The sequence below is a fragment of the Dipodomys spectabilis genome, unplaced genomic scaffold (assembly GCF_019054845.1).
Source record: "Dipodomys spectabilis isolate Male_0828 unplaced genomic scaffold, ASM1905484v1 ptg000015l, whole genome shotgun sequence".
Classification (NCBI taxonomy): Eukaryota; Metazoa; Chordata; class Mammalia; order Rodentia; family Heteromyidae; genus Dipodomys; species Dipodomys spectabilis.
The window spans coordinates 7748443-7763822 of NW_024870692.1; positions in this window are offsets into that span (position 1 = coordinate 7748443).

Here is a 15380-nt window from a genome sequence, read left to right on the forward strand (position 1 = left end):
GAACCACGATCCTCAGATCTCAGCCTCCTGAGTAGCTAGGATTACAGGCGTGAGCCACCAGCGCCCGGCTTCTCTCTCCTCTTTTTAAGAAAGAGGCCCTTAATAGTCTTCAGGGGCCAGAAATGAAGTCAACATATGTACAGGTTCCAATGGCATTAAACGGCCCAGATCCATCCCACCATGGGACAGGTCCTCTGCTTTTCCTTTCTGCAGTGTGTCTGCCTATGTGAACCTTTGCACATTTTTTTGCCTTTAAAGTTGGACAAAAGAAGTCTGCTTATACAATAATGTTACTGAAAATCTGTATCTTTTTGGAGAGTAAATGTTCTTTTTTTCTATCCCCATTTTGTGTCCCTCTCATGTTTGTTTGTTTTTAATGCCTAGATAAAATGCCTTGCAACAAACTTCTATTTCTTACTTCAAGCTTTGTGAGCCATGTATGATTTCTGTGGTGTAATTATTTATTTTATAGTCCCTTAAAAATGCCGAAACTGTAATCTGGGTCTGGATCAGGCACAAGAGTTAGGAAAACAGTGCTTTGAGCTTTGGTATATTTCACCGATTTCCTTCCATCTCTCTCGTAGAGATGTGGATGTGTCTGTCCTCTAACATTGAGTAAATTCTGTGGCTAGTTATATAAGAAGCTGGTGAATCAGGTGACCACTGGAGTCAGGCCGAGGGAAGCAAGCAAAGTGCACTAAGTGCAAGATTTAAGAAGGTACTAAGTCTGCCCTTGCACAAACCTAAGGATAAATGTCTTCCTAAATTTTGCACCATGACACAATCCCTTGCCTCTTTGTTAACCCAGCCCAGAAAACTACCATCTAACTGCTTACTATCAAAGGAAGGAGACTGGCTGGTCTGCTGTTTGCTACCAAGTTTGCTGCCTGATCAGAAAGCCTGGACTCTTGGGTCTGACTTCTGCTGGAACAGAACCCTATGCATGTGTTCATGTTATCTCACCTGCATGGGACATGGGGGCAAGGGAAATAATCTGGGCTCATGCTTTTGTTGTGCCATGAGTAATGAGCCCTTTGTGTGCAACCCAAGACTCTGACATCTTCTCCTAGCAGAGTTGAAATGCTGGCAGACTAACTTCTTACTAAGGAGTATAAAATCAGAGTGCTCTACGTCTCTGTCTCTCTGCCTCTCTGTGTTTTCCCTTTTCCTTTATTTCTTTCTTTTGTGTTGGTCCAGGGGCTTGAACTGAAGGCCTGGACTCTTGTCTCTGAGGGGTTTTTTGCTTACAATTAGCACTCTACCACTTGAACCACAGCTCTACTTAAAAAAAAAAAAAAAAGAATAATTAGAGAAAAAAGTATCAAGGACTTTCCTGCCCTGGCTTTGAACCCCAATCCTCAGACCTCAGGCTCTGGAGTAGCTAGAATTACAGGCCTGAGCCACTGATACCCAGCTTGTTCACATTTCTTGATCTTCATATCTATTACAAATCCCCAACTATTCCTACTCCCATGTTTATCTCAATCTTGAGCTGTACAACAACTTCAGAGACTAATTAACAGGAATGCCTGTCTTTGTGATGACTTCTCTTCCTCCTTAAGGCTGGATTGAGGAACAGGTTAGATGAATCAAAATAATGCTACAATGAAACGCAGATGCCCCTCAGTGAATGAATGGATCAAGAAAATTTGGCATACATACACAATGGATTTCGACTCATCCATCAGAAAGAAGGATATTGTACCATTTGTATGGAAATAGAAAGACTTGGGAAAAACTATTAACCAAAACAAGACAGACCCCAAGAAACACAGACCCTAAGAAACCCTCATTTGTAGTAACTAAAATGTGTCTATAAATCTACAAGTATACACACTGAATGATTTTTTAAATACATTTGGACATAATAAATTATGCAGGTCTCTAAACAGTCACACAGTGAGGCCAAAAGAGGACATGCATAGGAGCAGATAACAAAGGCTCAATAGCTATGTGCATATGATCATATAAAATAATATCTTACGAAATAAACTCTAAAAAAAAGGAAACTTTTTTTTTAATTGGTGGTGATAGGCTGTTCTTGTCTTGTGTGTTAGTTTGTCTTTGGGAGGGTACGTGAGGCATAGAAAAGGTGGAACAAAGGGGGAACAACTACAACAGGGGTACTCACGAGACACTATGTGGAAATGAACTATACATCTTGTGGGTGGGGACGGGAGGGAAAAACTAGGAGAAAGGGAGGGAAGCGGAAACATGGTTCAAAAACAATTGTATACATTACCTGATTACATTATATTACCTGTAACTAATCCCTCTGTATAACACCTCTACAGTAACAATAAAATGTATATTTTTAAAAGGTTAATCACAATATTATATAAGGGCCACTCTAACTTGCTGGTGGTGGTGGTGGTTGAAGTGTCTCCTTTTTGTATTTATTGGAATTGGTTCTGATGTTGATGGTTTTCAAATAACTGCAAGTGTGTTCTTCTGGGGTCACAGTCAGCTTCGCCCCAAGCTCCTTTGAGTACAGAGAAGCCCTCAGGGAGGAGGAGCCTCTGCCTCTTTGATCTTGACAGGCACTAAATGTTCTCAACCCCTCCAGCAATGGGCTGCTTTCTCACCTGACTTAATTGTCCAGTCCCCTGCCCTTCCTTCACAGGGAGTCTAAATCACCACCAGACAGACATCTCTTCCAGAGTCTGCCAACACAGGATGGGATGGATGGACAGCACTTCCCTCTTCCGTCTTGGCCAATTAGTGGTGTGCAATAACCACACCCAGGTTTCAGATTGCTTCTTTTACTTTTCCCAATGGGAGGGGGAAGTGATTGCCTGCTAGGTAACCTGAGTCCAAGGTTGATACCTTCTTCCAAGATTCTCCTTATATACACTTTGGAGGTAGTTGATTAAAGTAAATCTAGAATTTGGCATAGAATATGGGAGAAACTCAAAACCACTGTTCTCAGCTTTAGCCTTTTTCAGAAATTCCAGAATAACAAAGGTTCTATTGAATATCCTGATAACGTTTTGTGGAAGATAGATTACAAGCACACTTGAAACAATCATAAATAATGAAACTCTAACCACAGGATGTGTGTGTGTGTGTGTGTGTGTGTGTGTGTGTGTGTTACACATGGAGGGCTACAACAGTAGAGCACCTGCCTTTGCAGGCATGAGATCCTGAGTTCCATCCTCAGTGCCACCAGAGGAAAAAAAAATCAAACCAACAAAAATAAATAAAATCAAACAAACATAAAAACATATGAGAGCACAACGAAAGCTGGTCTCAAAGAAATATTTTCTTTCAAAAGTAATTTAGAATGCACTCAAATATATTTTAACAGAAAGACAACTTCAAAAATTTAAAGTAAAAAATAGTAAGATTTCCTTACCAGAACCATTACAGAAATCTTTCCTGACTCAATAGAATATTTAACTTGTTTCCTTGTTCAAAAGATTATCTTGTGCACCAATACAAACATTGCCAAAAATGTCTTCCTGGTAGTTTTCAGGTTGGCCTTAGAGGAGTCTAGATCGTTACAACAGGCATCAAATCCTCTGGGATTAGTCTAAACATTTGGATTGCCAGATCACCTCCCCAGAGTTTTGGACTCAGCAGCAGGGTGAGTAGGAGTGAGAGAGGGGACTTCTGAGAATCTGCTTTGAAAATGAGTACATTGCTAATGAGTTTCCTAATGTTGCCTAACCTGCTGGTAGGGATGACACTTTAAGAACCACTGCCTACACCATCATTTTCTAGCTACCAGCAGCCAGTGGGTCAAATGCAACCTGTCATTTCTTCATCAAATATAACAAATCATACCCACTTAAAGCCCCCTTCATAAAACCCCAAAAAGATATTTTAGAGGGCTTATGGGTTAAAAAGCACAGCCATGTGGCAAGAAGACAGCAACACCTCACTTTTAAGGGACAACTCTGATTCTTCCAGACTTTGCTCATTGTTTCTCTTCATCTGCCTTTCATCTGAATCCTCTATTAAATCTGTTATTAATATAATAAAGTTGTGTTTCCCTGAGTTTTATGAACTGTCCTATGAAATTAATTAAACCTGATAGAAAGGTCAGGGCTAACTCAATATACAGACAATTGGGCAGAAGCCCAGGTCACATCCTGGGATTTCTGACCAACAGCTGAAGTGGGGGCGATCTTAAGGAACTTCACCGTTAACCTGTGGGATTTTGAGAGCAGAAAAAGAGCCTGGCTCATCAGCTACAGAGTCAGGGCAAAGACTCACTTAGTATAGAGGTTCAGCATTCCTCACCATGGCCTTGAGCAATCGTGTATGCAGGCCCCTGGGCATTGCATCATGGCCCATTGCCCCCAGGAAAGACTTGCACATGAAGAGTAGCCTGATTGAACCCCAGAGGTATGCACCTGGAAGGCACCCAATTAGAGGCGAAAGTGCTGAGGAAGAATGTGTACAAGCTTCAAGAGCCTCTGATAGGGTTTAGGGATTGATGGGCCCTCACATAACATTCACCCAGACATACCTTATCAAGGCCAGCCCAACCGACCCCATGGCAGGCAGATCTCCCATCCTGGGAGCCCTGCTTATCCTTTATTTCAATAAAGTCTTGCCATTTTGTTTCTCTTTGTCCATGGACTCATTATACAATACCAAAAAAACAACCCAGTTCAGGTGTGGCAGGTCTTTGGTATCAATCTCACACTATCAACTATTGGATGAGATGGAGTTTTGAAAACTTTTATACCCAGGCTTGACTTGAGCTACAATTTCCCACTCTCTACCTCCAAAGTAGCTAGAATTAGTCTTGAGCCACCCACACCTAGTTTTTTTCCCCACACAGTACTGGGGTTAGGACTTCCTCTGTGAGCCTACCCCCTGCTTGGTGTTCTACCACTTGAGCCATACCTTCAGGTCTCTTTGCTTTAGTTTTTTTTTTTTCAGGTAGAATCTCCAGATTTTTTGCCCTTGTCTGGACTTGGATCGTCCTACTTATGACTTCTGTCTAGCTAAGGTTCCAAGTATGGAACCATCATGCCCAGCTTTTGTTATTGTTGCTGAGATGGTCTAGCTTTGAATTGTGATTCTCCCATCTCTATTTCCCAAGTATTGTTACAGATGTGAGCCATCATGCTGGCTATTCACGTTATCTATGCTTGCTTTTTCAGTAAAACTGCAGAACTGAGTAGCTTGATAACAGAGATTTTATAGCCTGTTGTGGACCTTTTCAGAAAGTTTGCTATCTCTGCTTTAAAGCCTCACCTTTAAGCTCACAGACAACCCTGACAACATAGCCTCCTGGACTGGACAGAGGATGACTGATTACAGGTAGCAATAATCTAGGGCTGTGACATGACTTGGATTTATTTTAATTTCATAATGGTCTTGACTTTGCATGTGACATTCATTTCACACAAACTTTTTAAATATTTGCACAAAACACAGTTTTATATTCATGTCACTATTTTAATGACCTTAATGAAAAGGTATTTTTAAGCTGGCCCTACAGACATTGGAAGATTAAAAATGATTGCAAGTATCAATATTATCTAGTGACAAAGGAAAATGAAAAGTTGTAGCATTTATTATAATAGAGCTGTTACATAGCATTATAAACACAAGGGAAAAAATCTCATAAAGTCCAAATTATGCTTAGAAATCAAAGTCACCTTTAAAATACAGTATACAACATTTACAGCCTATGTTGGAGACAGATTCTCAATATGTCCAACACAGCAAGTTTTTCTTTCACTGTTCCAACAGATGGCTCATTCTTTGAGTGAGCACCAGATGAAGTAGTTGGCTTGAATTTGAAGCCATCTTGTATAAAAAAAAAATACTTATCTTTAAACACTAGAATCACACTCTGCACAGTGAACTCACACTGCAAGGCACAAAGAAACCCTGAGCAACTGAGGGAACAGCAAAATACTGCCTCCTTCAACACTTACTCTGGGAAATATGCTTGAGAAAAACTGGGGAGGCAGCAGGGACTACGTAACTTAAATTCTGTTTCTCATTTAGTCATTCATTCTCTTACGGAGCTTGCTTGCTTGCTCATGGCTGTCTCTCTACCACTTGAGCCATGCCTCCACCCTGGCTTCTTACTGGATATTTTGAAAATGGAGTTTCTTGGACTTTTCTGCCTGGTGCTCATCTCACTTGTACCAAGATCCTCTGGATCTCAGTCTCGCAAGTAGCCAGTATTAGGCATGAGTCACAGATGCCCAGTTCAAACTCTTTCTCTCAGGCCCAACATATACAGATTCCAAAAATTTGAATGTGCATTATCTGGGTCTCCCACTCAGATTATGAAAATACCAATAAATACCTTCAAATAGTTCATATCCTCCTGGTACCAATTTCTGCATTGCTATGCCGTGATTACAAGTAACAGAAAACCTCAGCTAAATTTATAAACAAAGGGATATTTTAAAATAATATATCAGCATCACTACCAGCATTAGTAGTTTACAAGTTATCTCTGTTGTTAGCAGGACTTTTTAGTGGCAAATAATCTAGGCTGAGAGAGCTGTCACCATTTACCATCTCTGATTTCTGAAGAGTTGTGGCCCTGGCTGTAATCCACAACAAGGAGAAACATGGGGAAAGCTGCCATGGGCAACTTCCCTCTACAAAGGCAACAAAACAAGCTGTCGCTTTAAGGCTCCATCTTTGTTTCCTATAAATACCAAATACTAAGCCCTTCGAAATGACAAAGATGGGTTTAAGCCATATTTATTCTTCATGGTAGGTTCACATAAAAATGTTACTAGAAAGATGGCTATATAGCTAATACTATTTTGAGATTAGTAAATCAAAAGCATGCATTCATTTCAAATAAAATAAAAATGTCTAAGCTAAGCCTCAAACAAATCAAAGTGGTTATCAGTCTTATTTTGCATAAGAAAATGAAGAGTATGATTAAGTCAGGTAGCAATGAGACCAGAGCTGACCAGTAAATGAGGTCTCTTGACTCAAGAAGTCAAATGAGGGGAGGGGGGAGGCTGGGAAGGGAGGTGAAGGGTAAACAAAGGAGGAGGCTGCAATGCTTGGTAAGAAATGTATGCATTATCCTGCCCATGTAATTGTAACCCCTCTGTACAGTATGTTCTCAAATAAAATAAAATAAAATTAAAAAAAAAAAAGAAGTCAAATGAATAATTTTTCTCATTTTCCTAACACCGGGCTCAAAAGCTAACTTCGGTGAGAATACTGTAGAAGAATGAAAAGTATACAAAATAGTTGCTGTATTATTATTTTAGCTGCTGACATTAAATCCAAAACAGGAGAAGGCAAAGCAGTCAGTGACCAAAACAACAGCCTGGGAAATATAAATTCTATTATTTTAGCAATGTGTATCTATCCTACAGAAATGTGTATCTACCTTGCAAAAATAAGTTTTAAAAAGTCTTTCCCACTACAACTGTGCTTTCCCTTACAGTATTATTAATCTAAGGTAAAAGTCAAGTAACCAACTTTTACACAGAGAGGCACACACCTATAATTTGAGTCAGGAAGTTTTCAAGTTTGAGACTAGACTGAGTTACATAGGAAAAGACACTTTGGAGACAGTTATGAGGGTTGGTGGGGGTTGGTGGGAAGAAAGCTACTGAGATTCAAAACTTTTTTTAATTAAAAGAAATTTTTTTTTTCAAAATTAAGCTCAGTGTTAGAAATCATAGTTTGGAGAACCCGGTCTAAAGCTAGTCCAGGGGAAACATGAAACTCTATCTGAAAAATAACCTAAAACCAAAAAAGAATAGAGTTTGTGCCCCAAGGGGTAGAGTGCCTGCTGAACAAGTATAAGATTCTGAGTTCCAAGCACCAGTACCCCCCCAAAATTCTAAATTGATAGAAGGAATTTATTTACTCACATATCATAACTTAATAAATGTAATTATTTCTGATGTTTAATGCTTATAAGAGAGGAGTTTTTAGACTGACCAGCCCACATTGCAGTAGATCATCTGGCAATTACTAAAAGAAACATCTACCACTAGCAATTTAGGACTTCAAGATTTCCTAGTAGCAATTTTTTTTAGAAACTTAGTAAACATATAACATAATGAGTATTTTGTCTTAATTTTTAAAAAATCTTGAGTCTGATGTAAAACATCAGATCTAAATTTACCTTTTTCTTGAGCAGTAAAGTTGTGGTCTTATTAGTTGTATGCACTCACTAAATTACCAGTGTTGACCTACTCACATTTTGGCAGGCTAATTTTCAACATCACTGAAAGTAAATGCCAACAGTCCCTTCCTGTTACAGTTACTAGGACTATACTCACATATGGGCACAAAGCATCATTGTATCCCCAGACATTTCTGAAACTCTCTCTACCTATATCCCCTATAAGCATCTCTGATATCAACAGGATAAGAGTCTTGGACAAAGTTGGGAAAGATACCAAGTTTAATGGATTAGGTCTTTAAGAGAAACTGTGCTCATTTAAGTTAAAGAAGTGTCTGAGCCAAAACTCTAAAGTTAAGAATTATTTTGGGGGCTGGGAATGTGCTTAGTGGTAGAGTGTTTGCCTACCATGCATGAAGCCCCTGGGTTTGATTCCTCCGAACCACATAAAAAGAAAATGCCAAAAGTGGTGCTGTGGCTCAAGATTGCTAGCCTTGAACAAAAGAAGCTCAGGGACAATGCCCAGGCCCTGAGTTCAAGCCCCAAGGCTGGCAAAAAAAAAAAAAAATTACTATTACTTTGTGTGTGTCAGTACTGGGGCTTGAACTCAGGGTCTTACACTCTCACTTGACTTTTTCACTCAAGGCTGGCCCTCTACCACTTGAGCCATACCTCCACTTCTAAAACTCAAGTATTATACTTCTTCTCTCTCCCTATCCTGTACCTCACCACTCATCCCAATGACTACTCGGTAGATTGTTCTCTATTCAACCTGACAGTAAAATGTAAGTGAGGGGCTGGGAAGGTGTCTCAGTGGTAGAGCATTTGCCTCGCATGCATGAGGCCCTGGGTTCGATTCCTCAGCACCACATAAGCAAAAAGAAAAAAGCCGGAAATGGCGCTGTAGCTCATGCGGTAGAGCGCTAGCCTTGAGCTGAAGAGCTGAGGGACAGCGCCCAGGCCCAGAGTTCAGGCCCCACGACCAGACCCCACCCCCAAAAAAAAATGTAAGTGAAAATCTGGGTATCACTACATCTAAATTTTATATATTTATGCAGAATTTTCCTGTAAAGTGCTTCATATTTGTCAGTATTAATTTTACACAGCATGAACATTTACATATTAGCTTTAGACTTACTTTTTGAAAGTTGCTAGGCTTATGCGTATCTTAATAGTACACTGCAGAGCCCCTATACAATTACATGTAAGAACTATAAGCCAGAAAGCCTTAACCAATGAAGACTGCAAAGAGTCATCCATTAAAATGCATGTGAATCTGAAATCTAAAAAGGTGTAGAGCCAACTTGTTTCCAATAGTTAATTTTTAAGGTGAAATTTCATAACTAATTGTAAAATCTCATTAAATTTGGAACCATTCCTTGCAAACAGGCAAAGAATCCTTGTTATATATAAAGACATATCTACTACACTCATGTATTTCTTACTTACAAATTGTAATATACATTATAGATACCTGAATTCTGAAAAGCACATACTCTACTACATTTACTTTAATAGTGAGATTGCCTCCGTAAATGACACAATAAATGTTCAACTATCTCGAATGGTTGCTATTTCCATTTTATAGTCAGTTATATGCCTTCATTGTTTTGAAAATTGTAGGCATCTGAAATTACGTAGTCAAGAACATCTCTATAGTAAGTGCTCATAATTGTTATACATGAACAATCACACAATCACTTATAGACACATCCAATGCATTACTCAGAAGCAGGTGAAAAAACAGCAATAACTTGCTACAGTGTGTATAAAATCAGTGCTTTTCTATTAATAATGACTTTGTTTCTAGCATTTAAGATTAATATAACATAAATATGCAAGAAATATCCACTAGCCAACATGTATAATCCAACACAATTTTGTTTGTGTAATGGACTGGAACCTATATAAGATAGCAAACAATAATACAAGTTTACTGCAACTACTTTGCTTTTTTTGTGTCAGTTCTGGGGGCTTGAACCTGGCTACTATCGCTCAGCTTCCTCTACTCAATGTTAGTACTCTACCACCTGAGCTACAGCTTTACCTCCAGCTTTTTGGTGGTTAATTGGAGATAAGACTTTCACAATCTTTCCTACCCTGGCTGCCTTCAAACTGTGATCCTCAGATCTCAGCCTCCAGAGGAGCTAGCATTACAGTCATGAGCCACTGGCACCTAGCTTACTCATGATTTTTGTTTGTTTTTTGTTTTTGATCCAAGACTAGGACTGAAATTTGGTACCTGATGCTTTCATTCACTGGCTGGTGCTCTACCAACTGAACCATACCTCTAAATCCTTACTAATGGATTTTGATTGCTTGCTAGCTTTAAAATATTATTTCTTGGGGCTGGGAAGGTGGCTCAGTGGTAAAGCGCTTGCCTTCCATGCATGAGGCCCTGGGTTCGATTCCTCAGCACCACATAAGCAAAAAGAAAAAAGCCGGAAGTGGCGCTGTGGCTCAAGTGGTAGAGTGCTAGCCTTGAGCTGAAGAGCTGAGGGACAGTGCCCAGGCCCAGAGTTCAGGCCCCACGACCAGACCCAAAAATAAATAAATAAATAAAATAAAATATTATGTCTATGTTATCAAATATTTTCAATTATATAATTCTAAGCATCTTGCCCAGAAAGAACTTAAAAAATTGTTGAGTTATAGTCTTGCCTTCTAAATCAATATCTTTTTACTTCGATTATGTCTAGATTCTGACTAATTCAACCATTTTAAAGTGTATGTGTTGTTGGTGCACTTAATTTTAGAATGAGTAATACTATTCAAGGCTAAAATGGAAAAATCAGTCCAAAAATTCATACAGAAGCATGTCAGTCCCCAAGTAGCAAGAGCAATTTTTTTTTGGGGGGGGAGAGCAATATTGGAGTATCATAATACCAGACTCCAAATTATATTACAGAACCATAGTAACAAAAAGTAACAGACCTTAAGACCAATGGACTAGAAGACCTAGGAACAAAACACACACAACTAGAGCTATCTATTTTTAACAAAAGAGCCAAAAACTACACAAAAAAATTAGTTATCCACTTACAGGAGACTGAAAGTGGACTCATTGCCTTGGAGAAAACTCAACTCCAAACAGATCAATGAGCTCAAAGTAAGACTTAAAACTTTAAATCTAGTATAGGAAAACACATAGAAAAACCTGGAATTTATAGGCCCAAGTAATTTATTTGAATAGGACTCTAACTGCCCAGAAAACAAGAGCAAGAATTAACAAATGGAATTGAATAAAATTATAATTTTCTTGGAAAAACTTGGAAAAAATTATATTAAGTGAAGTAAGCCAGGCCCAAAGAAACGTAGGTCCCATGGTTTCCCTTATTTGTAATATCTAGTATATGTATGAGTCAAGCGGAAAAGGTCAGATAATGTGATGTCAGGAAAATGAACCCTTAGATGTGTATTTTAATGTTTTTTTCTTTCATGCATGTGTTTCTAACACATTTATAAGATTATCTCTTTGTTGCTTTGTATGTCCCTCCCCCACAGTATAACCCTTGCTTTCACTATATTTGATGTCAGTATAACTTGTGGAGGAGATGGGGAAAAACCAGTTGTTTAAGGATACAGGTGGACCTGTTGCAACAATGAGAAGTACAAGTTGTCATGTCCAAAACGAACTTTACAACGTTGGTGCGGGGGGGGGGGGGGGGGGGAGGGGGGGGGGCTGGGGGGGGAGGAAGGAGAAGGATTGGGATTAGGGGGGGAGGGGGGAGGCTGGGAAGGGATGTGAAGGGTAAACAAAGGAGGAGGCTGCAATGCTTGGTAAGAAGTGCACACATTATCCTGCCCATGTAACTGTAACTCCTCTGTACAGTATGTTCACAAATAAAATTAAATTAAATTAAAAAAAAATTATAATTTTCTGCCCAGCAAAAGAAACAATTAGCAGAACAAAGAGGAGATCCATGAAGAGAGAGAAAAAAATTTTGAGCTATTGAACAGAAAAAGGATTGATACTCAGAATAAACAAAGAGGTAAAAAAAAAAAATTAAACATGAAAAGAAATAATCTAATTAATTAGTGAACAAGTGAATTGACAGTTCTCAGAAGAAGAAATACAAATTGCTAATAAGTACGTGAAGAAGTGTTCAACACCCTTGTCCATAAAGGAAATGCAAGTCAAAACCACACTCAGATTCCATCTCATCCCACTCAGAATGGCAATCATCAAGAAAACAAACAACAAATGCTGGCAAGGATTGGGGAAAGGAACCCTTCTTATATACTGCTAGTGCAAGCCACTATGGAAATTAGGGTGGAGGTTGCTAAAAAATCTGAAATTTCATCTACCACGCCATACCACTATTGAGCATTATCAAAAGAAGCATAATAAATCATATGTCTGTGTTTATTGCAGCACTGTTCAGACTAGCTAACCTGTGGAATCAAGCAAAACACCCAACACAAATGAATGGATGAGGAAGGATGGTATATATATACCATGGAATTTACACAATCACAAAGAAAAATGATATCATGGCATTTGAAGAAAAATGGAACTGAAGGACATGTTGAGCAAGACAAGCCTGAAAGTCAAATATATGTTTCTGTTCATATATGGGAAGTAGTCCTAAAAGACATATTCATGCACATGAATATACATACATGTATATAAATGTTCATATACACACTAAAATAATTTCAAGGTTAAAAACCGGCGCTGTGTTAAATGTTAGAAGAAAGCCACATTTATAATGTGAAGTACATCACACATAAGCCCAAGAACAAAATGAGCACACCAACAACCAAACAGAGCTCAAAAAATACAGAAGTAGCAAAGACAGCCAATTAACTATCAAAGTCTTATATACAAGTTTTGTTTTAAATATTTGTAGTAGTAGGTTGGAGGAAATAAATCTACTGAATTTATAAGATTGCAGAGCACCATTAGATTTGGAAGTATCAAAACTAAGTTGGCATCCTCAACCTTGGTTGAATACTACTCAAGTGTGGTTAGAAAATAAAGGGCTCCATCCATCCCCAAAGACTCTGGCGTAACTCCCTTGAGTGAGACACAGACAGTACTATTTATTAAAAGCATCATTCTGTTGTGAACCCAAGGCTGAGACCCACTATAAAGACCAATGGGGATCAGATGAAAAGACCTAAGGAAGCAATGTAGTAGTGTGAAGATCTTTCCTGAAATGACCTCATTTATGCCAAAAGAAAAAGTACTAGTGACTAAACTGATTAATTTTAAATAGCCCTAAGATATAAACCAATTCAACTTCCCTTAAGAAGAGTGCTATGAAAAAAACCAATAATGAATTTTAAAATACAAGAAATATTACAATTTCAATCCAGAAAGATGTCTTTCTGCTATAAGGAGAGACAAATGGAGTTCATCTACCAAAGGCCAGTCTTCCCACCCCTATCTGGGATATCTTTTGCTTCTGAATCTCATCCTACATCAACTATTGTTTGTTTTTTCTATCTCCTCTCTCTCTTGGACCCATTCCACTAACACAAATATTTCAGTCTCTCCCTTTGTTTGTCAGTTGTGGGGGCTTGAACTCTGGGCCTGGGCACTGTCCCTCAGCTCTTCAGCTCAAGGCAAGCACTCTACCACCTGAGTCACAGCGCCACTTCCAGTTTTCTGGTGGTTTATTGGAGATAAGAGTCTCATGGACTTTCATGCCCGGGCTGGCTTTGGACCGTGATCCTCAGATCTCAGCCTCCTGAGTAGCTAAATGGCGTGATCCACCAGCACCTTGCTCTCCTTCTTAAGACACACATCCCTGGTCTCCTATTTTCAACTGACCCACAATTCTATTATATTTTCTTAATGTTATTATTTAAGTATACAAAGAGCATTCCCACAATCATACTCTCCTTATGTCTCTCAGGTCAGTTACACCATCAGTGTAGCTACTGACTCAGAATACTGGGAGTATCTCCTTACAACACGTTTTGCCAAATGACACCATGATACTGCTGTTGAAAAATCTCTCTCCACTCCAGTCAAGCATTTCCCCATGACGGACAAAAAAAACAAAAACAAAAAACAATCAGGGAAGCCAGCACAGATGGCTCAAGCTTGTAATCTTCGCTACTCAGGAGGTTAAGATATAAAAACCTAAGTTTGAAGCTAGTCCCAGGCAAGAAAGTCCATGGAACTTATCCTCAATTAATTAACAAAAAGCCAGAATCAGAGATGTGGCTCAATTCACCCACTCTGAGCAAAAGTACTAAGGGACAGCATACACAGGTCTTGTGTTCTTCTAACCCCAGGACTACACAGAAAATTAGAATTAAGAATGAGTTCATCCTATCTTCATTTAATGGAGCAAGCATTATGCCCCTTTCTCACAAACACACACAAAACCAAATAACAAAACATCTGGCACTGGTGGCTGATGCCTGTAATCATAGCTACTCAGAAATCTGAGGATGAAGGTTCCAAGCCAACCCTTACCATAAAGTCCCTAAGACTCCTATCTCTGATTAACTTCCAAATAGCCAGAGTGGGGCTGTAGCTCAAGTGACGAGTGCTAGCCATGAGCACAGAAGCTCAGGAACAGCAGCCTGACCCTGATTTCAAGTCCCAGGATGAGGGAAAAGGATGGGGGAGTGGGGGGCAGGAGGAGTGCAAGGGCACATGCACACACACAGATAAAATAATTTGTTAAATATTAAATAATAATAGAAACAAGCATGCATATATAACTGAACATTTTTGCTTTTGCCTTTGCTGATTAGTAGGTCCCATTTATTTTTAAACACTTTTGTTCATTTGCCCCCCCCCAATTACTTAGCTAGTCATATAGAGTTACAATGTTAATATAAAAAAGGTTATGTTCTCAAATTGGTAGACACTAATGTATACCCAATTTTATAACATTATGTGTTGAGTGTTACAATGAGCATAGATTCAAGCTCAGAGCATCTAATCCTGTGCAGATCAAAGGGGAGGAAGGGAGGAAAGAAAGGAGGGAAGGAAAGGGAAGGAGAAAGGGGGAGGAAGATGTAGTGCTGGGAAAAGATGAAAGATACATGGAAACTGGTATTCCACTGCAAGGAACTGATAGAGTGATTGGGCAGTATGTGTATATACAAGCTTAAGAGTCAGGTAGGCATGGTGAAACAGACTTGAAACTCTAGCACTAGGGAGACTGGAGGCAAAGAGGATTATGAGTTTGAGGCTAACAGGGGATATAGCAAGACTCATTAAAAAAAAACAAAAAAAAACACCTCACAAAAATAAGTTTAAGAGTATAATCACTGGACTGGAGACTGAATGCTAAAAGAACTTGCCAAACATTCCTGAGTCCCTGAATTG